We start from the raw sequence: 27,700 nt of genomic DNA on the forward strand, positions 1-27,700 counted from the left end.
AGAGAGGTTTTCGGAGAGTTATTCAATGAGGGATTGGTAATGACTTGAAAATGAGGTTGTATTTAAATTCAGGCGGGGCACGCTCGTTTGGATTGCCATTCACCCCTGTGGTGGGTAAACAAAAAGCAGTGTAGTTAGAAGGTCTTGACGGCCCCCCAGAAGTGGGCACAGGAGGGGGCCTGAAGAGGAACTCTTCAAGGGGTTTGTCTCATGGAGTTTCCCCCAAGGTTGCTAATGGAAAGGTAGGACTGACCTCACTGGGGAAACCCACTGGGGTTCTTGGCCCAGAAGCCACCGAGCCTGGAAAAGCCAATTAACCCTGGTGATATGACAAAGTCGTAGGACATTGGGCCTTGTCCCAGTGCACCCAGGTACGCTGAAGCCAGGGGTAAGTCGCAAGAGAGCCGACGGACGCAGGGGTTCGACCAGCTGCATTGTGTCGTGTGTGTGTGTGTGTGTGTGTGTGTGTGTGTGTGTGTGTGTGTGTGTGTGACCCACAAGCCCCACACCCCTCCTGCTGGCCTGTGCAGAGAGGAGGCCCCGGGGGGGCACTGGAGGACAAGTCTGAACTCACCCCACAGCCCCAGCTCCTGTCTGTCAGGGCTGGGCCCATCTCCCCACTCCAGCAGGGCAGCTGAGCCGTTCAAGTTTGTTGTGAGTCTGGGACAGGCTGGTTCTCCAACACATCCCCCTCACCACACACACACACACACACACACACACCAGGGGGCTCCCTCAGCACCAGGCTGGGAGCACTGTATGCTCGCCTAGGCCCGGTTCCTGGTCTGGATTAACCACTCTAGAACCACCCCAGGACCTACCAAAGTCAGGGCCTATGCCATAGACGCTGAGTTCTCCTCTAGCCCAGGGGTGCTTCACTCCAACCTCAGATCTGTTCCACCCCTTCCCCTGGGTCCCTGTCCCACCTCTTCCTGCCCTGGTTCTGCCCCAGCCTGGCCTCTTTCCTTCCTCTTTCTGCCCCCTCCCCTGAGTGTGCTCCTTCCCTGCTACTCCCTCACCCTCTCAGAGCCTCCTGGCTACCCTATTCAAAGCCTGAGCTGATCTAATGGGATCATAGCATCGTAGAACACTAGAACAGGAAGGGACCTCGAGAGGTCATCGAGTCCAGTCCCCCGCCCTCATGGCAGGACCAAACACCATCTAGATCAGGGCTACTCAACTTTGGAAGCCACAATGATACTCACAGCACATGCCGAGGGCCTCAACTTAAGTATGGTTGCATATACATGCAAATAGATATGCAAATATATGCAAATAGCTTATTTCACACTGACGTGCATGAATACAAAGATTAAGGCAAGACTACGCAACATGCAGGCTCCATTTAAGTCCGTCCTGCTGATATTAATACAATGCAGTATTTACCCAATTTCCACCCATATGACAGCACTTTTAAGGAGTAATGACAGTCCAGGAATTGAACTACTAAAACGTGTATCAACAGAAGACCATTATACTGACTCTTTTTTATTTTGGCTTCCACCTGCGGGCCATGTGTTGAGCCCCACATAAACTCAAATCGCACCGCAGGCCACAAACAAACAGGCTATGGGCCGCATGTTGAGTAGCTCTGGTGTGGATCATCTCTCATAGATGTTTGTCTAACTTGCTCTTAAATATCTCCAGTAATGGAGATTCCACAACCTCCCTAGGCAATTTATTCCTGTGTTTAACCACCTTGACAGACAGGAAGTTTTTCCTGATTTCCAACCTAAACCACCCTTGCTGCAATTTATGCCTATTGCTTCTTGCCCTGTCAGCAGAGAGCAAAGAAAACAGTTTTTCTCCTTTGTCCTTGTAACACCCTTTCAGATATTTGAAAGCTACCACCATCTCCCCTCTTTTCCAAATTGAACAAGCCCAGATCTTTCAGTCTTCCGTCATAGCTCATGTTTTTTAGACCTTTCATCATTTTTGTTGCTCTTCTCTGGACCCTCTCCAATTTCTCCACATCTTTCCTGAAATGTGGTACCCAGAACTAGACACAACACTCCAATGGAGACCTAACCAGTGCAGAGTAGAGTGGAAGAATGAGTCGTCGTGTCTTGCTCACAACACACCTGTTATTGCATCCCCGAATCATGTTGGCTTTTTGTGCAACGGTGTCCCACGTATCTTGCCTCCCTTATTACCTATCCAAGTTATCGCCAGGAAACATGGTGCTGATGGGCACAGAGGTGCCCTTTATCTTTTGGAATATCCTAAGGTAGCGTTATCTGGTTTCGTTCTAGAGGGGCACAAAAGATTGCTTTCAAGATTGCGGTTTCTAAACAGTTTTGCGGAGTGTTTCCTCGCTTTCAACATGTGTTGCTTGTGCGCTTGGTTTCACCTTTCTTTAAAAATCCCCTCGCCTTTCCTCAGAGGACTCATACCTACTGCACGACTTGCCATTATTAGTACAGTCAACTTACCAATATTGATTTAGAGGATTTGTGGTTTACTGGCATAGTTGAGTTGTTAGCCTACATACCGCGGTGTGACTCATGAACACACATTAAGCCCCAAACAGTTTGTTTACAGTCTAAACAGCAGGGGGTTTTTTTGTTTGTTTTTTTAATTCAGATTGCATTTTCCTTCAGACATCCCTAGTGATGCAAGGCCTAATCCACACGCCCATAGAAGTCAATGGGTGTCTTTCCTCTAAGTTCTACAGACCTTGGATCAAGCCACAATGGACCAGTTTTCAGTGGGGATGAACAATTTCACATTCCGTTGACTTCCATTGGTCTTTGCATGCTCCATGCCTTTAAAAAAACAGGCGCTGTACACTGATCTTGCTCTCCGCCTGTGACTGAAACTGCTCTTAATGGCGTGTTGATGACATATGTAGGACAGATGCATGGACAATTGTCTCCTCCTAGACTTTGTCTAGGAACAAAGACACAAATCCCCAGAAGCACTTGGATTCCTAACTTCTATTGAAATAAATGGGAGTCGGGTACCGAAACAACTCAGTAGATCTGGGCCACTGACACAGAAGTAAGCACATTATACTGGATTTCAGTGCATACAGGTTGAACCTCTCTAATCCAGAACTCTCTGGTTCAAAAACATCCATCATCCGGAATCATTTTAGTGACCAGATGTCCATTTATCATGGGGGTGTAACCAAGTTTCCTGCAGTTCCATAAAGTTTGTTTATAGCCCCCAGACCTGGTTCTCAGTGTTCGGTGCTGTTATTTAGCTCTAATTTACCCCTAAATGTCTTCTCAGAGCCCCACAAGGGGTGGAAGTGTGGGTAATGCATCCCATGGTCTGGAAAATTCTCTGGTTTGGAACCGACCAGGTCCTATGGATGCCAGAATAGAGAGGCTCAACCTACATAAGCAATCAGAATACAATATTATATCAGGGCCCATTATTAACAATGACTATTATGGAGCAATTCCTGAACTCACTGAAGGAAATGAAAAAGGGATCACTGAATTCAATGATACAGCGTCATCCCATAGCAATAATGCACACACTTTTTCTTACACAACTATTGTTTATTGTAGTGATAGAAATGTAGCCGTGTTCGTCTGGCGTAGCTGAAACAAAAAACAGGACTATGTAGCACTTTTAAAGACTAACAAGATGGTTTATTAGGTGATGAGCTTTCGTGGGCCAGACCTCATCACCTAGTAAACCATCTTGTTAGTCTTTAAAAGTGCTACACAGTCCTGTTTATTGTTTATTGTGGTGACTGGGTCAGATCAAAGTTCCATCAATGAAATGAGGAGTAACGGTAGTTCGTGCCCCGCGTAGCCGCGCTGCACGGGGTTCGAACCAGCGGGGTTTTAAAAATGGCGGCTCCCCGCTTAAGCAAATGAAGCCCGGGAAATTCAAATCCCGGGCTTCATTTGCAAGTGCGGTATGCCTACATTACCCCGCTAGTTCGAACTAGGAGGGTAGTGTAGACATACCCCTAGTCATTCCCTTCAGTCCCCTCCATGAGATCCACCAATGCAGATCTCCAGTTGATATTGGCGGGATACTCACACTATTCACGTGGTGTGTGGTTTAACATTTATACTCAGTGAGTCACACTGACCCCTGGCAATAGAAGAAAGCTGGCATTCAGCCCCCCTGGCTTCTCTCCATCACTTAGGACTCGTCGTCACTGCATGGTGGATTGACATGACAGCGACTGATCCATTGGCAGTCAATTTATTGTGTCTGCTTAGACATGGTAAATCAACCTCCGAGTGCTCTCCCACCAACTCCGGTACTCCACCGGGATGAGAAGAGTAGTCGGAGCCAATGGGAGAGTAGCATCCACCAACCTTACCGCATAGAGGACACTACAATAAGCATGTTGACATCAGCTATGCTATTTGCATAGCTCAAGTTAGCTTAGGTGGATGGGGAATGGGGCATATTATAAAGTAGGCCTAAATTCCTCTAGTTGCTCCTTAAAAAGACTAACAAAACGTGTAGATGGTATTGTGAGCTTTCGTGGGCATAACCCACTTCTTCAGATGACTGGAGTATTAGAAGTCCAGATTCAAGAATTAATAAGGGAAAGGGGGAGGGGGAGGAAAAAAGGAGAAAAAAGACAGTGAATAGATTGTTCAATTAGTTACAAGAGACTGATAAGAACAATTAGCACCCCCATTGGTTGGTTGGTTGGTTAAGTCATTAAGATGCGGAAGGTAATGTGCGAGCCAGCTAATGTCTCTGTTCATTCCATTCTGATAAGAATTAAACGTGTAAATGATGTTAAGTTCCAACCCTTCCCTGTGTATTTGGCTTGTGGAATTGTCCTGAAACAACACGGTGACTTGGAGGTCCATTAATGAGTGTCCGGGCAGGTTACAGTGTTCTCCAACAGGTTTCTGTGTGTTGTCTTTTCGGATATCTGATTTGTGTCCATTCATTCTTTCCCATAGAAACCGCCCAGTTTGGCCAGTATACATGGCAAAGGGGCATTGCTGGCATTTGATGGCATAGACCACGTTAGTGGACGTGCAGTTAAATGAGCTCCTGATGTAGTGGCTGATGGAGTTCAGGCTCCTAATTCTCATTATGCATCTGCCTTCATTCTGCCATGGTTTCCATCAGTGGTTCTCCACCAGGAGTCTTCCAGAGTCCATCCATTCATCTAGATCAGGGGTTCCCAACCTTTTTCAGTCCCCATGCCCCCTTGGCTTTTAGTAAACCTTCCCGTACCCCCTATTCAATATGAAAGGAAATAAATTCTAGACTCTAGAATCCACAACTTTTTTCACTAACACTACTACTTTTGGAATATTTCAGTTAGGATATAACATAAGAACATAAGAACGGCCGTACTGGGTCAGACCAAAGGTCCATCTAGCCCAGTATCCTGTCTGCCGACAGTGGCCAGCACCAGGTGCCCCAGAGAGGGTGGACCAAAAACAATGATCAAGCGATTTGTCTCCTGCCATCCCTCTCCGGCCTCTGACAAACAGAGGCCAAGGACACCATTTTATCCCCTGGCTAATAGCCTTTTATGGACCTAACCTCCATGAATTTATCCAGCTTCATTTTAAACTCTATTATAGTCCTAGCCTTCACAGCCTCCTCTGGCAAGGAGTTCCACAGGTTGACTACACGCTGTGTGAAGAAGAACTTTCTTTTATTAGTTTTAAACCTGCTACCCATTAATTTCATTTGGTGTCCTCTAGTTCTTCTATTTAGGGAACTAATAAATAACTTTTCTTTATCCGCCCTCTCCACACCACTCATGATTTTATAGACCTCTATCATATCCCCCCTCAGTCTCCTCTTTTCTAAACTGAAAAGTCCCAGTCGCTTTAACCTCTTCTCATATGGGACCCGTTCCAAACCCCTAATCATTTTAATTGCCTTTTTCTGAACCCTTTCCAAGGCCAAAATATCTTTTTTGAGATGAGGAGACCACATCTGTACACAGTATTCAAGATGTGGGCGTACCATAGTTTTATACAGGAGCAGTAAGATATTCTGGGTCTTATTTTCTATCCCTTTCCTAATAATTCCTAGCATCCTATTTGCCTTTTTGACCGCCGCTGCACTCTGTGTGGAAGTTTTCAGAGAACTGTCCACGATAACTCCAAGATCTCTTTCCTGATTTGTTGTAGCCAAATTAGCCCCCATCATACTGTACGTATAGTTGGGGTTATTTTTCCCAATGTGCATTACTTTACACTTATCCACATTAATAATAAGTGTAATAATAATCTAGTTATTTGCCAAATATTCCCCATATCTCCTTGACAAGCTTCTCATACCCCCTGGGGGTACCCGTAACCCAGGTTGGGAACCCCTGATCTAGATATTTGCCTAGTTTGACAGCAGGCTACAGAAAAAGCACTAGCAAAGTCAGTGCAAACTACAGTTTCGTACAGACCATGCCTTGTTCGTGCTGCTCTCTATACTATATACACCGAAAAGGTAGTGCAATATTTTTATTCCAATTGATTTATTTTAGAATGTGATGGTAAAAATGAGCGAGTCAGCCATTTGACAGTAATAGCGCATTGTGACACTTTTGATGTCTGATTCCATAAAGCATGTAGTTTTCAGGGAAGAGAAATTTGCAGGGTACGAAGACAAATCAGAGAAATAGTCTGGAAAGGTTGAGAGTCATGGGTTTAGGTTAGCCTAAGGGTTGCTCTAATTTAAGCCATGTGGCACTGGTGTTCAAAGGACTGGGTTCCATCTGAGAATTCTCAGAGTACAACAGCACTGAGTCCTGACTCCAATACGCTTGAGCCAAAACAGGGAATGGGCAGTTGTCGTGTGGTTTGATTTATTTTAGATCCAAAGGAAACCAGGACACTCCAGAGAGATTTAACCACTTTCTTATTTATTGCAAGCTTTACGCAGTTAATATAGTTGTTTAAGTTTTACAAGCCTTAAAAACAATGACTATACAATACTATAAATTCTAAAGTAATTAATACAGCGCAAAGCAATGCAAAAGCAATTAATAGAAGATCTACTATAATACAATAATAAAGCCTAATTCACTCACACGTCACCCGTATGCTACCTACAGTACCAGACAGGAGGTTGTGGTTCCTTTGATTCCCACCCGTAGGTGCACCACACGCTGGGGTCACTGGTGGGAACAGTCTGTTACTTCTAGTTACAATGAGCAAGACCTGTGGGTCAATACTGCTCACTCCCTCCCATAGATTCTTCTTACCAAGCCCGTTTTAGAGCAAAGTGAGACTTGGTCATTCTAATAATATTTACCAATTGATTATGTATTGTGGAAGATTACCTACAATACCCAATGCCCTATTTGGGGTACATCCTGCTACTCAGGATGTTGCAAAAACTACCCGCGTAATTAACAGTTTTATGGCTACATCTGTAATTTTTGCTTCTCAGAAACAGAAGTACCAGTACAAGGTTGATTGTCGCGTGTTCTTGACGTGGTCTCGTGTACTATGCATAATCTGCATTGTTATGCAAAACATTCCTGCCTCTCACAGCTTCTCCCTCCCAAACCTGGCCTTACGTGCACCAGACTTGAGACAGGCCTGGGTTTTGCTCTTTTAGGGATCCGCACTGTGATCAAGACAGACATCACTATGTATTCCCATACAACAAAAACCGTTATTCGTCCAAATTCAGCAGCTCTCTGCCCCTCGGCACTGCTTGAGAAATGCAAAGAGGCGACAGTCACCCCAAAGTGTTGCAAAGAACGAAGCAACGCTGACATATCGCTATCTCAATCGTCCCCGTGCCTCCACCTACCCACACAGAGCCCCCTGTCTCTCTGTGTCATCAATATTAAACGGATGAAAACATTGTAGCTCATATAAAAAAAAAACCACCCTGAAACTGATGGATGCTCTTTGACATCAATTTCAAACCACTGCATCAGGGCAGGACCTGCCTACATCGCTCAGCGATGAGCGTTGGCCGCAGGAGTGACTCTGCCAAGGACATGGTTAATGGGAAAACCACGTAAAGCCATCGGTGCAGGATGGAGGCCTTGCTGACTTGCTGGCATGTAGCTGGAACGGGAACGAGAAACACCCATAAACCTGTGGCTAATTCTGGGCTGCCCTGGGAGTGAATGCTCATGTCTTTGCTATGGATTCCACGTTGCTCGGACTTAATTTTACAACAGGAAACAGCCTGTTTGGTGGTGGTTTTCCAGCGATCACTTGCCTGTTCTTTTGTACAGGCTAAGCCATAAAAGCAGGTGTAGGCAGGGGACAGACCAGGAGACAAAACTGACCTTTGAAAGTTTTGTTTCAGACCACTGCGTATGACGACTAAAAGCATACTGACTTAGCCAAATAACTTTTGACCTTTGGCCCTTTTTGCTTGTGGCTGAGTATTGTTCCAGAAGCATTCGTCTTCGGGCTGTGACACGTCGCTTTTGTGTGTGTGTGTATGCGGGTTACGGCGGAGGCATTGGGACTGTCTCGCTACTGAGTTATCACCGTTGTGTCTGCCTTAGCGGCCCCTTTTTGTGAACACGAATGCGAATAATGCAGCTGGAATGAAAAGGCCTTTTTTTAAATATAACTTGAGTTCCAGTAAAATTCCTTTCCCCGGTAGTCTGATGTAGCCCTGTAAGTGGCCCAAAGGCAAAGTAAGTGATCCCATTCTGTGCACCGGCTGTACTAAACTGCGGTAGCTCTAGTGGGTTATGTCTACATTGCATGCTTATTTTGAAATAACTCACGTCATTTTGAAATAAGAGTGTGCATCTACACGGAAAGCCCGCTATTTCGAAACAATTTGGAAAAAACATGCTTCTTACTCTGACGTCTGTAACCCTCATTTCACGAGGAGTAAGGGAAGTTGAAGAAAAAGTGCTCTTCCTTTGACTTCCTGCTACGTAGACAGCACCAAAAAAACGAGTTAAGCTATTTCGACTTCACCTACGCAATTGACATAGCTGAAGTTGTGTAGCTTAACTCGACTTTGTCCCATAGTGTAGACATACCGGTGAAGTCCAAAGGGCTAGCCTGACTTGTATTAGTTTTGGATCTGACTTTAGTTTATGCCAGTTTATACCAGCTGAGGACCTTGCACTGTAATGTCATAGCAAGCGAAGTGGGTATGTCCTATGGATGAAACGCTTTTCATTTTTTGCTGGTAAGTGGTTCCGAGATCATGAGCCCTCCTTCAGTTTGCATAAACTGGATGTTGCAACACTTTTTAAAACTAGAATTACAAGACAGATCCTCTGCTGGCTTCAAGTTGTTGAAGCTTCGCTGACATCCTTGATGCTATACATCATATTAATCTTATGAGCGGTTAGACATTTTCCTCCTATACAAAGCATTTACAGGGTCAAATCCTTAGCTGGTATAAGTTGTTGAAGCTTCGCTGACATCCTTGACGCTACACAACTTATACCAGCTAAGGATCTGCCCCTAGAAATGCTTTGTACATGAGGAAAATGTCTAACCGCTCATAAGATTAATATGATTTTTAAAAACTACTGTAATAAATTGCCAACAGGCCAGCTGCTGGATAATTCAGAAGTTGCTTTCTGTGCAGTGCATTACTGGTGGGGTGTTTCCACTAGGAAGTGGTCTGTGAAGAACACAGCTGTTCGTGAAGTTTTAAAAGAAAGAAACAAAGGTTCCTTTGAGAACTCATCCTATCGTGTCTTTTCAATTGGAAGCAGATATTGACAATACAAATGGAGGAGGGGGGGGGCATATGTACCAGCTGTTCAGATGTAAAAGAAGAGACGTTTCCAATTGTCTTTGTTATTGAAAGACAGGGAACTCCTTCAAAAAGGTCTATATGCAGGGTTGAAGTTTGATAGGATTCCAGTTAAACACCTGCAAATCTTTGAGAGTATATTTTGTGGCTAAAAATATGACTCATTTGATACTTAAAATAACAACCCAATTAAACAGTAAATATTCTGATTTTAACAGCCTATTGTAGTTACTCCTGGTTGGTTTGATCATGCTCAGGGCCAGATACAGATTGCACTAACATTGGTGGGAACACAGAGTAACTCATTTGGCATCACTGAGAACTTTTAATCTTCATTTAATAGGCAGCAAGTTTAAAACAAACAAAAGGAAGTTTTTCTTCACTCAGCACACAGTCAACCTGTGGAACTCCTTGCCAGATGATGAGGTGAAGCCTAGGACTTAAACAGGGTTCAAAAAAGAGCTAGATTGATTCATGGAGGGTAGGAATAGTGTCCCTAGCCTCTGTTTCTCTGGAGGTGGGTGACACGGGAGGGATCACATGAGGATTACCTGTTGTGTTCCCTCCCTCTGAGTCATCTGGTATTAGCCACTGTCGGCAGACAGGATACTGGACTGGATGGACCGTTGATCTGACCCAATATCACCGTTCTTACGTTCTTAACTACTCTGCCTTCAACCTACAGCAACTGAAATCAGAATCCCTGTAAGTAAAGGATTCCACCCGTTCTACTCTTGGGGACAGAAAAAAACGTAAAAAACAGCAATGGTCCTGTAGCACCCTGGGGCATGTCTACACAGCAGGGCTAAAGCTGAAATAAGCTACACAACTTCAGCTACTTCAATTGCGTAGCTGAAGTCACAAAACCTTATTTCGGCTTTCGGCGCTGTCTACACATCAGGAAGTCCACGGTAGAGCAGTCTTCCTTCGACTTCCCTTACTCCTTTTAAAATAATGGCTACAGGACTTGGAGTAAGAAGTCCTCAAGCTCGACATTATTTCGATATTATATCAAAATAACTGGTTACTGTATAGATGAGGACTATGTTATTTTGGACTAACATCATTTATTCTGAACTTACACTGCTGTGTCGATGTACCCTCCTCAAAAAATGAAGAGTAACGTTAGTTCGAACCAAGGGGTTTGGTTCAAACGAACGCATCCCGGCACGCACTTTCACTTTCGAAACAGCTGTTGAGTGGAGTAACGCGCCGGTGAGATCATGCTAATGAAGCACGGGATATTTAAATCCCCGCTTCATTAGCAGTTTCGGTCGCCTACATTTGCATCCCTAGTTCGAACTAGGGAGCAAGTGTAGACGTACCCTTAGAGACTAACCAAAATATGTAAATAGCATCTTGAGCATTCGTGGGCATAACCCACTTCTTCAGATGACAAATACGGAGCAAGAGACACTGAGGTTAAATTATAAAGCAGAAAAATAGGGGAGAGGAGGCAGAGAAAGAAAGGGGGAAAACCCCTGTCAATTTAAGTCCGTGTGCTAAATGAGGCTAGATATCACAGTGTGATCAGTGGTGAGAAGGAAACGAATTCAAAGATCTTCAGTGACCTCGATGCATTTCCACAAGCCGATGAGTAGCACGTTGAGGACCGGTGACCAATCTTGTAGTGTGTCAGCAGCGTTGATGTTTGGCACCTCTGCCAGCCTGTCTTCTGTATCTCGGCATGACGCCTGACTGGGAAAGATCTCCCATGCTGACGGAGCTCAGGAGTTCTGGGTGCCAGCAGGCCATGCTCCGTTCGGTAACTTCACTTTGGCAAGGCAGGGCACTAATTGGAAAGGAGGTTCGCTCTGAGGGCAGGTTTATTGACACTGGCCAGACAGAGTCTTGGAGGGAGGCGGCTTTGCCCACCGTTTTCTCCAGCCACGTCTATACAGCCACTTACACTGCGCTGCAACGCCCTGGCGCAGGGGTGTGAAAAAACACACCCATCCACCCAAAGTGCAGCGAGTTACAGCGTTGTAAAGCGCCGGCGTAAATGGCCTCCCAGTGCTGGGAGTTATGCTCCTCATTGAGGTGGCTTACCCGTGGCCAGGCACTCACTTTGAAGTGTTGCCAGGACAACGCTTGAAAAATGTGAAGGGTAGACTAGGGACACCATTCCTACCCATCCTGGCTAACAGGCATTGATGGACCTAACCTCCAGGAATCTATCCAGCTCTTTTTTGAACCTTGTTAAAGTTCTAGCTTTCACCACATCCTCTGGCAAGGAGTTCCACAGGAAACTCTGTCAACAAGTGCCCTCCTCCTCTGCCTCCCCTGCCTCCACAGCCAGCAGGAGGCTCCCAAGAGGCAACTCTAAAGCCAAAAGCAGGAGCACATGGCGGGGGAGAGAGAAGCAGCTGAGGTGCCGACACTTGTCCCAGCAAAACCAGTCAAGATCAGTATTCCCTGTAAGCTGAGTGCTTGGGCAGCAGCCCAGGAGAGAGTCCACTGCTCCTCCCACTCTGATTAGCACAGTGCCCACAGCTGGCAGCCTGTGTGTGTCGACTGGTGGTGCACATCTGCATGTGCCTCAGTGCATAGAACAAAATTTATTCCACTCCTGGATTGAAAAAAAATTAGAGGAAACATTGATTAGGATCCCCTGTCAGCAGCTCCAGGGTCTCTCCGTCGATCCCGACCTATCGCTTGGTGGCCACTGCTTTGGCATGTCTCTGGTTGATGCAGAGGGGTGCGGTTCTAGTACAAGAGTTACAAGGTCAGTATTTCCCCCTTTTAAATGGGTTATTTCAAAGCCAGCATCTTCAACGGGGGTTATTTCAAAGCCAGCATCTTCAACGGGGGATCGGCGTGTTCCCTGGGGCATCCTGGGATGGCTAGTATGAGCTGACAGTGACTCACTGTCATACATCAGGACACTACACCACACACATTCAGTGCCGCCTGACTAGACGTCACAGCGTTTTGGTCCCACAGGAGCGAGCTTAAAGGTGACTTTTAACGTGTCCTTTCTGAGGTAATCCTTCCCTGGGCTTTTGATTTTCTTAATAACTGCGGTCAATTGAGTGGTGCACATCAGGTTAAAGCGGCCAGGACCCAACCCCTCCCCCGACACGGGGCCCACCAGATGTGCCAGCATCTGAAGGGGCGGTGGATTCGTATCCTGGGCCGTGGGGAAAGAATTCCTGTGTCTCTGTGTTGTCTCCAGCGCTGGCGATGGGTTTTGAGCCTCGGTGGTACTTGCGCAGGTAAAAAGCTTTGAGCTCCTCAGTCGAACGGTGGGTCACGGGAAATTCTGCCCCACTGGCGTCAACGAGAACAAGACCGGATTAGTGGGGCCCAATACGGTACAATAAAAATGGTGCCCCTCTGCCCCACATCAGCCAGGGAAGTGGGGTGACAATTTTTAGAATCCTCAGCCACACGCTAATGAAATATTTGTCAAGCAAAATTTACACGAAGGTCTGTTGAGTGACACCGTAAATTTAGAAACCGACAGTCTAGACCCGGGGTTGGCAGGATGACTGTGAAATAACGTCATTGCCGCTTGAATGGCTCTTTCCCGGGATCGATGTCCCTCACCGGAGGAAGCAGAGCCACAGAACAGAGAGAGGAGGAGGCGGGTAGGTGGACACTAAGACCTAGGAGTGCCCCACATTTTCAGATGCCCTCCACAACTGTGTAGTCTGCCTATGGGTAAGGACAGCCCTGAACAGGAATTTTGTCATTGCTTTCAGCAGGTCCAGGGTTTCATTCTGTTGCTGAAAATCTACAAGAGATGGAGTGTCGTACCTCCATTGAAGGCAAAAGAGCCGTCCATCCTTCCCATGAAGCATCTGGCCCTAATGTTCCACTATTATTATAGCAGCTTTCAGACAGGCCAACCATGGGATGCTCTGTCATTTGGCCTTTATTCTGAGGCTATGTCTAGTCTACAGGGTTTTTCCGAAAAAAGTGTCCTTTTTTCAAAAAAACTTCCCCTATGTCTAGACTGCCGCTGCAATCTTTCGAAATTAAACCGAAAGAACGCGGCGGATTTTTCGATGGCGGTAAACCTCATTTTACAAGGAAGAACGCCTTTTTCCGAAAGAGCTCTTTTGAAAAAAGGCGTTCTTGACCGCAAACAGGGCTTTTTCAAAAGAGAGCATCCAGATTGCCTGGGTGCTCTCTTTCGAAAAAGCCGATCACTTTTTGGAAAAAGTTGTGGCTGTTTAGACGATCTCTTTCGAAAGAAGCTTTTTCGAAAGAAGCGTGTAGTCTAGACACATCCTGAGAGTCCTGTTCACTTTAGTGGCCGTTGGATTGGGCCCCAGAACATCATGTGGAAGCTGAGGTCTTGAGTGGTTCATGGAGACGGGTGAGCAAGGCAAAGATTTGTGCTTTGAACGGCCCTTTCTCCATGGCCCGAGTGCACTCGGTGGATGGATTGTTGAGCATCGCTGAGTTGGGGCTGGAAATGCCACAACCGAGATTGACTTGACGGGGGCCCCTGGGTAACCCGGAATCCTCGCGGGCAGCGCTTTGCGTAATGGACGGAAATAAAGATCATGGCATAAACGTCGGACCTGTTTTACTTCCACGCTTGTAAGTCAGCAAAAATGCATTGGGCAATTATATGGTGCTTAATGCGCCGATAATGGAACAATGAAAGATGTATGTTTGCGCTTTGTAAAATTAAACTGTATGCAGTTATTTATCTTTTACCTTAATTGTTTGAGCTTGTTTCTAATGTAAACTGTTGTAATTTTAAATAAATATAATAGAAAAAACTTTCCTGGGTATCGGAAATCCAGGGTAAATTTACTTTGCAAACAGTCTTTGTAGGTATTTTTTATGCTGAGGGATCTTCAGCTGACACATTCATTCAAAAATATTTGGAATAACTTAGTGGCCAGTCGATTGTCCCCCGGGGGGTTGTGGGGAGCCCCGGCAGAAGAAGAGCCCTAGCTTTACAAACAGTCACCCGTGAGCTTTGTTTAACTCCTAAGCATGTAGATAATAGATATAGACTTAAGAGCAAACAAAACTGGCAGTGGGGAGAACCCAGCGTCTGTGCAAGCTGGGATCCTGGCATCTCTCTATAGCAAGGGTGAGCAAAATATGGTCCGAGGGCTGGATTGGGCCCGCCATTTCGTTTGATTTGGCCCGCCCTGCCGCTCCCCTGCCCCCAGGCCAATCGAGATGCAGGGGCAAAGTGATTTGCTGTTCAGAGTTGACTGGCAGCTCCCTCTCCCCACCAGGGATGAACGACCCCTAGAAGGAGCCATTTTGAACAGAGAATGACATCATGCCTTTGGGGGTTGAGGGTGGGGGAGTGTGCAAAGTCTCCTCTCTCCACCTAGAGGGAACTGCCCCTTCTGACCAAAGCCCCGCCCCTTCCAATCGAGGCCCCGCCCTTTCTGGGTGGAGCTGCTCCACAACCACTACCAAAATTCATGAAGAGGCCCCCCCTGCAAAAAGTATTGCCTACCCCATGCCACCTGAAGGGGGCACCAACTTCTAATCATGCACAATACATTATATGGACCCGTACCAAGGACCCCTTTAATAAATAAACCACTGTCGTGTAGTCTTCCCCGTTTTGAGTAAGGAGAAACAGAGCAGCCTGGATTGTTGATTAGATTATTGATTAAGAGCCTCCTGAGCTAGCAGGGTTGCCAGGTGTGCCGTTTTCACCTGGACGGTCCGGTAATCACGTCTTCTGTCTGGTTAAAAAAAAAAAAAAAAAACAGAAAATACTGGACATGTAAAATTTAAAGGGGCAGGGACCTTTTTTCTCTCAACAAGTCTTGCACCCCCCCTCGCCCCATGGGCTAGGTAATAGTGTCAAATACAAGCTTCCTGTGACGTAATTGCGACCAGGACACGGCTGTGTTAGATGCTCGTCATACAGACAGCAAGCAACATTTCCCTGAAGATCTTAAAATATAAATCGACCAGGGCATGAATGTGCTCTGTGATAGTTCCTACATGGGAAACTGAGGCTTCACCCTCATGTGGCTCACCCAAGGAAATGCAGATCTCCCGGGTTCCAATCTAGAGCCTTCTCCACGTGGCCATCTTTGCTTAATTATTCCTTCCTTGCTCCACCTAAGGGTGACAATACTCCAGCTTTATCCAGAGTCTCCAGGAATGAAAAATGAAGTCTAACCACCAGCAGGCAGAACTCAACCTGGGATCTCTGGAGCTTAATGGAGCTACGACAGCTTCAGCTATGAAGCCAGCTGAGTCTCGGTGTAGGACTGTGGTCTCCAATCAGTAGATCGCGATCTACCGGTAGATCTCAGGGGCTCTAAGAGTAGCTCTTGAGCCCTCTCTGAACTGCGCGCCTGCGTAGTGCATTTACATTAGATTTCCTCATTTGAGGAGCAGCTACTCACCGAGCAACAACACAGGTGAGTAGCTGCGAGGAATGGTGGGAGCTGGGAGGTCGGGAGGGCTGAAACAACCCAGCTGACTGTGGCTTTCAGCTGAAAGAGGCTGCCCCGTGCTCCAGCTGATCGGCGGCTTCTCCTCTGCCCCTGCCCACATGGAGCTTGGTGCACCCTGGCTGAGCACCATGGCCAGCTGGCCGGGTAGTCACTTCTCTTCCCTCCAGCCCGGCTGCCCTGCGCTCAGCCCAGGGAGGCTGCATCTAGCTCCAGCTGTGCTGGAGCAAGTTTTCCAGGCTGAGTGCAGGATCACAGATGCCCATCTGATGGACTATATACAACTAGCAATCTCAGACTACAACCCAGACTTCAAGACACTGGCAGATACTGTTCAGTCACAGGTGTCACACTGAGACTTTGTTATTGGAAAAAAAATATAGAATTATCAATACTTGATTTTAGATTTACAAAATAGCAGAGAACAAAATGTATTATTGTAAATGCTTCATTTGACATTTAAATAGCATGAATTAAAAACAGACCATTTATTTCATAACTATAAACATGTGATTTTAATTTTATATATTGCATAATTTAAAAATAAACTGTTTAACAGAGTGTATAAGGGCTGGGGATAGCAAGTGATGGACAGGAGAATAGAGAGGGCGGGGCTTCAAGGAAGGGGTGGGGCTTCAAGGAAGGGGCGGGGTGGTAGATCTTCGCCTGTTCTGAGACTTAAAAAGTGATATTTGGTGTAAAAAGGTTGGAGACCACTGGTGTAGGCTGTAGAGCTCACTCATTCTGACCTCTCTGCTGCAAGTAGGCGATGTGCCACTCCATGGACCAGAGAACCACCCACCCCCCAGGTGTGTGGGTTACGTAAGCTTAAACGAAAGATTGTCGTGATGAAACCGCCAGCAAGACCTCCGACTGAAACTCGCCACCCTCACTCCAACCCAAGCCCACACGACGGGATTCCTGGCTTTTTCAGTCTTTTTGACCACTGGGAATGGCCTACAAATGAAGTCTAGTTACAAGTCACGAAAGCTGGTGCCATAATAAATCGGTTTGTCTCGAAGGTGCCAAGAACTTCTCATTGGTTTTACAGGTCATATCGGGGGGGGGGGGGGTTCACACGACTTCTGCCTCCTGCAGGACACGTGGGGAATAGGGCTCACTTAGGACATGGCTACACTACACAGAAGATCAACCCTGCTGCGGTTGACCTCCCAGGATTTGATTTAGTATAGACCCACAAGATCGAACTCAAAGGGTGTCCGTGTCAGCACCGGTACTCCTACTTCTCACGAGGAGTAAAGGAAGCCAATGGGAGGGCTTCCTCCCATCCACCCCCAGCTGTGTGGATTGGGATGTAAGATACGTCGACTCCAGCTCCATAAATTACGTAGCTGGACGTGCGTCTCTTACTTTGACCTTCCCAAGTAGTGTAGACCAGGCCCTTGTGAGCAATTATTCAGCCCTTTGGTTTAGCCTCATGGTTCCATGTGAAACCTCTGGTCTTATTTACTACACCCTATTCAAATCCTGCTCTGAAGACAAGAATTGTTAAATTCTTCCTGGGCTAATCTTCACTATAAAGTCTTCACGCTTCACAAATACTGAAGAATGTATTTTCACCACATCCCTGAGAACTGAAAGGGGGGGTCCCTGTTTTGCAGAGGAGGCCTTGTGACCCCGAGTCTAAAGTGCCATTAACTGCAGGAGGGTGGGGCCCAATTTGAGTTGCCTCACGTCTGATTTCTCAGAAAGCTCCGTGACTTCCCAGCAGAGCTCCCACCGACTTCACTGGCCCCTGTGAGTCCTCAGCAACCGTGGGAATCCGGCGCTTCAACAAGGAGGAACGCGCAATTAACGCCCCCTCGTTTATCCAGCGTCACCTCAGAACTCGGGGCATGTCCACCCCGCAGCCACGAGGTATAAATGGAGCACATGTGGACATGCCTGAGCCAGCATTGACCTCGCTAGTGGGAGTCACAATAGTGGTGAAGCCATCCCAGCCACGGTGGCTGCACCCGTACACCTACACACTTGGGCAAAAACCAGGACAGTGGGATGTGTAGGCTGCGGCTCCGTTGCTGTTGTTATTTGCGTTAGCTAGGTGGAAGCTAGCTTGGTCATGTCTACACACGCTGCCTGCGATGGAAGAAAGGCTCCAATCCAGTTCTTCGCAGCTGCATTCCACTTCCCCCTTTCCAAGCAGTGTAGCAGCTATGTCCTGGCAATTAATGCACTTGGCAATTCATTCCCAGAGGAAGTGATCCTGCACCCTGAATGAGGCAGTGGGGGCGGGGGGAAGGGGAAATAGCATGTGAACATTGAATTAAAAGCTGCACCAGACTGCACATACACCAGGGGGACCTATTGTATTAGTGAACAACCTTAATTCTGGAAACGAGTGGTCTAAACGAAGATGTTCACTGGTTGGCACATTACAAAGCCAATGTCTCCTGCCTTTAACATCCACATTTCCACATCAAAAGCTCTGTATGGGGGACATCCCGCCCACTTAATTAGCCACATTAACCTGAGTCCTACCATTGACAGGGACTTCTTCTGTTGATATAGATATAGATATAGATATAGTTAGATATATAGATATAGATATAGATATATCTTGGTTTCTGTTATTTCAACTCCCATTCATCTGAGGAAGTGGGTTTTTGCCCACGAAAGCTCATGATTCTAAGGTGCCCCAGATTTAGGTTTAAAACAAAGAAAAGGAAGTTTTTCTCCACACAACACACAGTCAACCTGTGGAACTCCTTGCCAGAAGATGTTGTGAAGACCAGGATTTTAACAGGATTCAAAAAAGAACTAGATCAATTCATGGAGGTTAGGTCCATCAATATTTGTTAGCCAGGACAGGTAAGAATGGTGTCCCTAGAAGTTTGTCAGAGGCTGGAAATGGATGACTGATTCCCTATTTCCTGTAGATGATTCCCTATTTCTGTTCACTCCCTGTGGGGCATCTGGCATTGGCCACTGTTGGCAGACAGGATACTGGGCTAGATGGAGCTTTTGTCTGACCCAGTATGGCCATTTTTATGTTCTCATGACCACTCATTGTTTTTAAAAGTTTTTTAAACTTACAGACTAACACTAAAACCTTAATTGCGGTATTTCCTAATTTCTGAGCTCTTAACTTTACTAAGGCTGTGTCCAGACTCAGGGTTTTTTTCGAAAAAAGTAGCCTTTTTTCAAAAAAACTTCCCCTGCGTCCAGACTCAAGCCGCGTTCTTTCGAAATTAATTCGGAAGAACACGGCTTTTCTTTCGATGGCGGTAAACCTCATTTCACGAGTAATAACGCCTTCTTTCGAAAGTTCCTCTTTCGAAAGAAGGCGTTCTTCAATGTAAATAGGGCTTCTTCAAAAGAGAGCATCCAGACTCACTGGATGCTTTCTTTCGAAAAAGCAAGCCGCTTTTTCGAAATTTCTCCGTGCAGTCTAGACGCTATCTTTCGAAAGAGGCTCTTTCGAAAGAAGCCTGCAGTCTAGACATAGCCTAAGGTCACGATGGTGTGTGAAACAGAATTAAGTTCTGGAGGGCCTGTTTTAATTGTCTATTAATACTTGGTTTGAGTGGTTGAAAACCAATTTGTCCATGTCCTTAACCTCACGATGCACCCACGGCATGTACGAATTGTCCTCTAGTACAGGCTATAGCATGTCTCAACGTGACTATCAGAAATCTGAAAGACGCGTTTCAACCTAAGCTATCACTTTTAAACTCACAGAGCCTAGAAACCAAGGTACAATGTTAAGATAACTTTTTTGTGTTACATCTATCATCGTGCTGTATGCAAGCCAAATGATTTGTTTTGGAAAATGCAGTTATTTCTTTGTTGTGTTTGGAAGAGTTTTAAAGGCTATCTAGCCGGAGCTGAAGATGTTGAGTCAGAAAGTAAATGCAACTGTTGACTTAGCCCTAAGGGACTGTTATAAATATGTGTCTGTTTATTTTTCCAATAACACAAGGGAAAGAGTCCAAGAAAGAGAACAAATTGGATTGAAAAGTAACGGAGGTGATTAATGACATTTACATTTTGCATGGTGTCTGTATTGTGGGGTGGTCTTATCCATTTCAAGTTGAGTCACGTGGGGGAGGAAAAGAAAAAGCTGTAAAAATGTGAAATCCTAGGAAAAAAATAATTTATCACAGTAACAAAAGCACGGACCTTCTTAATGTGTCGGGGATTCAGAGTAGAGAATTCCTGGGACTCGCCAGTAAGTCACGTCTAGTGCCTAGCATGCAGCGTGTCGGTTCTTTTGTTGTTGTTGTTGTTGTTTGGGCTTGTTAGCTATGTCACACGGAAAGAATTTTGGACCAAGTGCAACTTTCTGAATGTAAGGAACTTACCAGAGGGAATTCAAAGTCTGTTCTCAATGCCAATGTATGCACCTATTTGTCTGTTTATATGAGCGGCAAAGGACAGTTTCGAGCATAGCTCATCATGGCTCTGCCCAGCTACCTCCGTGTATCACTATATTCCCTGTAATACCTGGGAATCCCAATTCTGGGCTCAGGGCACATTGCGCAAGGTGCTGTACAAATACAGTACAGAAACTATTTACAAATCCGGTCCCAAAGTGCACACCGAGTTCTCTCAACAGATGAAGGAGGAGAAAATAGAAGCCAGGGACTTCTACCCCACTTTGGGCACGTCTACACTGCAGGGCAAAAGCCGAATTAAGTCACACAACTGGAGCTACGTCAATTGCATACCTTAAGTCGAAATAGCTTAATTCGGCTTTTGGCACTGTCTATACAGCAGGAAGTCGAAGGAAGAACCCTCTTCCATCAACTTCCCTTACTCCTCATACAATGAGGCTGTGTCTAGACTGGCAAGTTTTTCCGCAAAATCATGTGATTTTGCGGAAAAACTTGCCAGCTGTCTACACTGGCCGTTTGAATTTCTGCAAGAACACTGACGATCTCATATAAGATCGTCAGTGTTCTTGCGGAAATACTGTGCTGCTCCCGTTCAGGCAAAAGCCCTCTTGCGCAAATCAGGGCTTTTTTGCGGAAAACAGCATCTAGATTGGCCACCGATGCTGCCAATCTAGACATGCTTTTCCAAAAATGCTTTTAACGGAAAACTTTTCTGTTAAAAGCATTTTCAGAAAATCATGCCAGTGTAGACGTAGCCTGAGGGTTACAGGAATCAGAGTAAGAAGTCCTCCAGCTCGGCATAACTTCGAAATCAAGACTTGCAGTGTAGACCCACTCTTCATTATTTTGGAATAAAGTTATTCTGAAATAATGGCATACCCTTTGTTTGCACTTAAGGATCACAGAATAGGCCAGTAACGTACCGTTGATTTGGGTCGCATTAGAACCTGGGCCAATATGCCCTCAGCTCCTTCGGTGTGCATCAAGGATCTTATAAAAAAATGTTAAAAGTCGGGGGAGGGGGGAAATTCTCTAACGTTTAAGGAAAAAGAGCCAATCTGTTGTGCATGAAGGCACTGATCCTCCAACGGTGATTCAGGAGCCACGCCTCCTGCAGCTCTTTGCAACGCATGCAATTGACACGCAGCGTGATTTAATGATTAACCAGCCCGGAGGCTTTCCCTGTATTGTTAACCAATTAAGTTATCAGCTTGCGCGCCGTTCTTAACGTATTGGCTGTGAGAATTCTCTATACTGTGTATCTATAAACTAAATATTTCCCCTGTCACACTGTTTAAATATGAATAGTGCTCTAATAAATGGAATAAGGAATTCATACTGCTGCGGCTTTTGGGGGGGAGTGGAATGCTGATGGCTAATTTGGCTCCTGAACCCCTGAGGTTTGAATGTCACTGCAGTATGGCCTTTTGCAGTATAAAGGCACCACAAGCTGACCTCAGATGCCCAGCAGAGACTAGTATAACATAGGTCTTTGCTGGGCTTTTTTCCCCCCCTGCATTTAGATCTATGCTTATGCCTCTCCCAGCAACTTGGCTTGTCAAGGCAGAAGGGGAGGTGGCAGGGCATGGAGCTAAGCCATGGCTATACATCACAAGGTGGTCAGGAAGGATCGGGCTGGGGTGGGCGGGGTTTGGTTCCAGGGGCGGGGCCTCAGGCAGAAGGGGCGGGGCTGGGGCTTGCCTTCCCCAACTAGGCCTTCGCCCACCACCCATGCTTAGTACTGTCTGGTAGGAGAGCCAGGGGACCTCTTGGATGCTTCTGCACCAAGAGCAGTCCCGAAGCAGGGGAGAATTTGGCTCTTTGGGTAGCTGGGCCATGCATACGAAGCTTCTCTCACTGTATGTCATCAGTATAAGGACTGGTGTTTCTGCGGGCTGGAGCCAGTGGAAAGATGTAGGTGAGATCCAGCAGCATCTGAGTGATGAACATACAACCTAGATCCTGAACCTGATAATCAGGCCCACAAAAGCCTGTTTACACCTCCCAGGCAGTAGGCAGGGAACTTAAAGTAAGTATAAATAATTGCCGGAGCAGTGGAAATGGGATCTCGCTGAAACTGAGAATTCATGCCCAGCTAGCCATGATACGTCTACTTACTCGAGGAACTTTCTCGTTGCCTTCACTTGGGAAAAAGTAGTTTCTTTTCTTAAACAAAAACGGTTTGTTTTTGGCTGATGTTCTAAACCAGAGGAGGGTGTGAAGATCAGGACTTTAACAGGGTTCAGAACAGAACTAGATAAACTCATGGGCTACGTCTCGACTACATCCCTTTTTCGGAAAAGGGATGTAAATTAGCCGTATCGCAATTGCTAAGGAAGCAGGGATTTAATTCCCCCCCGCTTCATTAGCATAAAAATGGCTGCCGCTTTTTTCGGCATGGTGTTTTGCCGGAAAAAAGCGCCAGTCTAGACGCGGATCTTGCGGAAAATAAAGCCTTTTCCAAAAGATCCCTTATCCCTTTTACAAAAAAGGGATGTAGTCTAGACGTAGCCATGGAGGTTAGGTCCATCAATGGCTGTTAGCCAGGATGGGTAGGAATAGTGTCCCTAACCTCAGTCAGAGGCTGGAAACGGGTAACGGGAGAGGGATGGCTTGAAGATTCCCTGTTCTGTTCACTCTCTGTGGGGCACCTGGTGCTGGTCACTGTCGGCAGACAGGCTACTGGGCTAGATGGACCTTTGGTCTGACCCAGTATGGCCGTTCTTATGTTCTTATGATGAAGATCCCACAACCTCCCTAGGCAATTTATTCCAGTGTTTAACCACCCTGACAGGTAGGAAGTTTTTCCTAATGTCCAACCTAAACCTCCCTTGCGGCAATTTAAGCCCATTGCTTCTTGGCCTATCCTCAGTGGCCAAGGAGAACAATTTTCCCCTCCTCCTTGTAACACCTGTTTAGATACCTGAAAACGGCTGTCATGTCCCCTCTCGGTCTTCTCTTTTCTAAACTAAACAAGCCCAATTCTTTCCGTCTTCCCTCATCGCTCATGTTTCCTAGCTCATGTTTGTTGCTCTTCTCTGGACTTTCTCCAACTTCTCCACATCTTTCTTGAAATGCGGTGCCCAGACTTGGACACAATACTCCAACTGAGGCCTAACCAGCGCAGAGTAGAGCGGAAGAACGACTTCTTCTGTCTTGCTCACAACACTCCTGTTAATGCCTCCCAGAATCAGGTTTGCTTTTTTTGCAACAGTGTCTCACTGTTGACTCATATTTCGGTTGTGCTCCACTGTGTCCCCTAGATCCCTTTCTTGCAGTATCCTTCCTCGACAGTCACTTCCCATTCTGTGTGCGAGAAACAGATTATTCCTCCCTACATGGAGTATTTTGCATTTGTCTTTATTAAACTTCATCCTATTTACCTCCGACCAATTCTCTAGTTTGTCCAGATCATTTTGAATGACGACCCTCCAAAGCAACCCCTCTTAGCTTGGTATCATCTGCAAACTTAATAAGCGTACTCTCTATGCCATCATTTAAATCATTGATGAAGATATTGAACAGAACTGGTCCCAAAACAGACCCCTGCAGAACCCCACTTGTTATGCCCTTCCAGCATGATTCTGAACTGTTAATAACTACTATCTGAGAGTGGTTATCCAGCCAGTTATGCACCCACCTTATAGTAGCCCCATCTAGGTTGTATTTCCCTAGTTAATTGATAAGAAGGTCATGCGAGACTGTAGCACATGCCTTACTAAAGTCTAGGTATACCACATCCACCACTTCTCCCTTATTCACAAGGCTTGTTATCCTATCAAAGGAAGCTATCAGATTGGTTTGACATGATTTTTTCTTCACAAATCCATGCTGGCTGTTACCTATCACCTTATTTTCTTCCAGATGTTTGCAGATGAATTCCTTAAATACTTGCTCCATTATCTTCCCTGGCATGGATCTCCCCTTCTTCAAATTCTCAGCCACTGCATATTCAGACCCCGGCAATGTCAGCTATGGGCTTTGGGTTAAAGTGTCAGAAGAATGGCTTGTTAGAAAGGAGAAGTTTGTAGTTTAGAAGTAAAACTAGGCACAATGGTTCCTCCCAGATGTCTGCAGGCTCTTCACCCGGCCACTCATGAGGGGGGTACAAAGCAGAAATGGACTCTACCCCTACAAATGGGGAGACCGGTACTCTGCACAGCTGGAAATATACCCAGAAATGTTGATCTAGGAGACTAAACCTCCATTTTCAAAGTTTATCCACAATCCCTGCCTCAGAATGAGCTATCTCTACTTCAGAACAAAAGTCCTTAGGCCACGTCTTCCCACTGAGGAAAATTGCTGCTGCCATGATTGATCTTCCAGAGTTTGATTTAGCGAGTCTAGCGAAGACCTACTAAATCGAACTCAGAGAGTGCCCTCAGTGGCATCCGGTACTCCTGCTCTTGCCAAGAGTATGGGAAGGTGATGGGAGCGTGTGACAGCGTATGCAGGTGTGAAGATATTCAGGGGTGTGGATGCCGCCTGATCGGCCACAGGGTCATCAGCCATCTCTATAGTCCATAAATATCCCTTTGCTGTCTAGAGTAGTTGAGCTTTGTCTCTAAGGTCAATAGTTCTGTCCCTTCTCTCAGGGCAAATACAGCCTACTGGTCAGAGTCCATTTTGGTCAGCCCTTGCTCCAGGGCAGAACGAGCTAGTGGCCAGAGTCAATAAGCAGCCCTTGTCTCAGGACAGCATGGCCTTATGGCCAGAGTCAGTAAATAGCCCAGGTTTCAGGGCAGCACAGAGAGCCCTTTTTAGTAGGGCAGTAGGGTCTAATGACCAGAGTCTGTAGGGTTGGGGCAAGTGCCCTGGTAGGGGGACCCGGGCCCACCCTGCTCCATCGGGTCCCAACCCAGGGCCCCGTGAGTGGCAGAACGGTCTGCCACTCCCTCGGCGGGGAATCTGCCTGAAACTCGCCGAGTGTACCTGGGTGGGAGAGGCCGCTCCTGCACCCTCTTTGGGTCACTTCCTTCTGATTCTGATGGGTCGATGTCCCACGTAGCAGCCGGGTCTCCCGGATCCCTGGCTGCAGCCTCTCCCAGAAACTCCACGGGGTTGCGTAGCGGCCGTCTCCTGAGTCCCCTGTTCTGCTGCTGCTGCAGCTCAGGAGCTCCGGCTGGAGATCCTTCTCCTCCGCTGGCCAGCCCAGACTGAGCTACTCTCTTGTCTTTTATGCTGCCCCAGCACTTGGAGCATGCCCAGTCTGCTTGAAGGGGCGGGGCTTCCTCCGTTCATAGGATTTTCACTCCCCCCATCCCCCCCAGTGCGAGGTATGCCCACACCATCACAGAGCGTTTGCTCCCATCAGCCTCCCTCTGTGGGGACACCACCAAGCTCAGTTTAAGGCAAGCCGACTCCAGCTGCGTAGTCTACATAGCTGGAGTTCCGTCCCTTAAGCTGAGCTGCCAGGTCTAATTTAGCTCCGGCCTTACGCTGCCAGGGATAAAGAGGCAAAAGGAATAAGGCCCCTCAATTTCCAGTCAGGTGAAGGAAAGGTCTAGAAGATTCCAGGCCTGCTCTCTTCCTCCACATTCACCGGGGGGTGGGATGCAGAGAGGCATTGCCACGGACCCATTCCTCCGCCCCCTCAACACACCGGCCAGTGCGGCGGAGGTAGCCAGGGAGCGCCGTAACACACTAGCCCTCTGGGGCAAAGAAGAAGCAGGGGCAGAATGTGTCTCCTAAGATGGGGCAGCTTTGTCTTACCATTTCCTCAGGCCGGCAGACCCGAGTGTGCAAATATTTCTAACGTGCCCATCTCCTGTTATCCGTACAACCACGCACACCTCACCTAAGGTGCGCCAACTGGGGTTTTACTTCCCCAGAATGTCTTCTGAGGGGTCACCGTGTTGGTCCGTAACTTTAAAAACAATGCATCGTCCTGTGGCACCATAGGGCACGTCTACACTAGGAAACTACTTCAAAATAACTCCCATCGATTTAACAACTCCCAAAATAACAAAATCGTGTCCCCGCTATGGTGAAGCCTCGAAATCAGCCCGAGGCAGGCTCTGGGAATGCGGACACGCTCCCTGGATGTAGAGGCCCAGAAAGCGCTGGGGGGTCATGACCCTGGGGAGTCGTTATTCCGAAAGACAGGCACCGGCGCATCCCCATGACCGCAATGTTGGAACTGTTTTGAAAAGCCGCATGATTCCTCGAGGAAAGCAGGAGGACAGCTTTGGAAATAGGCGGCCCATTATTTCGAAAAGGCAGGCTTGGTTGTGTGGCTGTGCCGCTTATTCATTCAACCTATGAAATAAAACACTGGTAAAGACCAGGGCTCAGAGACCAACAAAAATATATCTTGTCTCATGAGCTTTTGTGGGCAAACCCCAGTTCCTCAGAGGAGCTGGCGGGAGATAACAGAAAGCCAGAATTGACAACAGAGAAAAGAAGGGGCTTTACCCTGGGTCGGTGTTTTTTTTAACGGCAAGAGAAAAAACAAAGTAACCCCGATAGTCTTTGTCACTTTCACCAGGACTGGCATTCTTTTGCCTCCAACTCCTTTAGGTGGCACCATACTACTGTGCTGCTGCTGCATTACAACCTATTCTCCCCCCCCCCCCACCCAGCAATTAGTATTCATCCTGCAAAAAGGAGAAAATTCCTTCATTATACCAGAGCCCCAAAGCAGCACTATAATTGAGGTGGTGTCAGCACTTCCACGCTCAGCCCTATCTTTCACCCGGGGGAGGGAGAAGGAGGGAGGTTGTACCTTAGCTAGGAAAAGCTGGCAAAGAAATCACCAACCCGTAGAGCAGCTGAATTTTTTTTTAAACCGCATACTGTAAAGTATCATCTAATAATACCATCTGAGGGGTTGTTTTCTCAGCTGGCTTTGAAATATTTAGGGCTAGATCCTCTGCCGGTATAAATCAGCATAAATCATGGTTTTTTAATCACCAATTAGCTTTAAAAAAAATGGAAATGGAGTTAGGTTTTGCTCTTCCCTCGAAAATCTGAAAAAAAAATCTGGGAGAACTTTTCTTAAAACATGAAAATGTTTGAAATTTCCTGGGGAAAAATGCTGAGCCATTTTGAACAGGCTGCTTTGATCCATGAGTGGTCGTATGGCACCGTAGGAAATTAGTTTGAAATGACTACATTTGAAATAATAACTCCCGAAATAGCAATTTTGGAATAAACGTATTCCCCCGAGGAAAGCAGGAGTACAGATTTCGAAATAACCAGTCCGTTATTTCGAAATCACGGGCTTGGTAGTGTGGACGCTCCACTTATTATTTCAAAATAAGGGGAGTTATTTCGAAAAAACTCCCTAGTGTAAACCAG

Source organism: Pelodiscus sinensis, chromosome 3, assembly GCF_052426305.1.
Source record: "Pelodiscus sinensis isolate ZL-2025 chromosome 3, ASM5242630v1, whole genome shotgun sequence".
Lineage (NCBI taxonomy): Eukaryota > Metazoa > Chordata > Testudines > Trionychidae > Pelodiscus > Pelodiscus sinensis.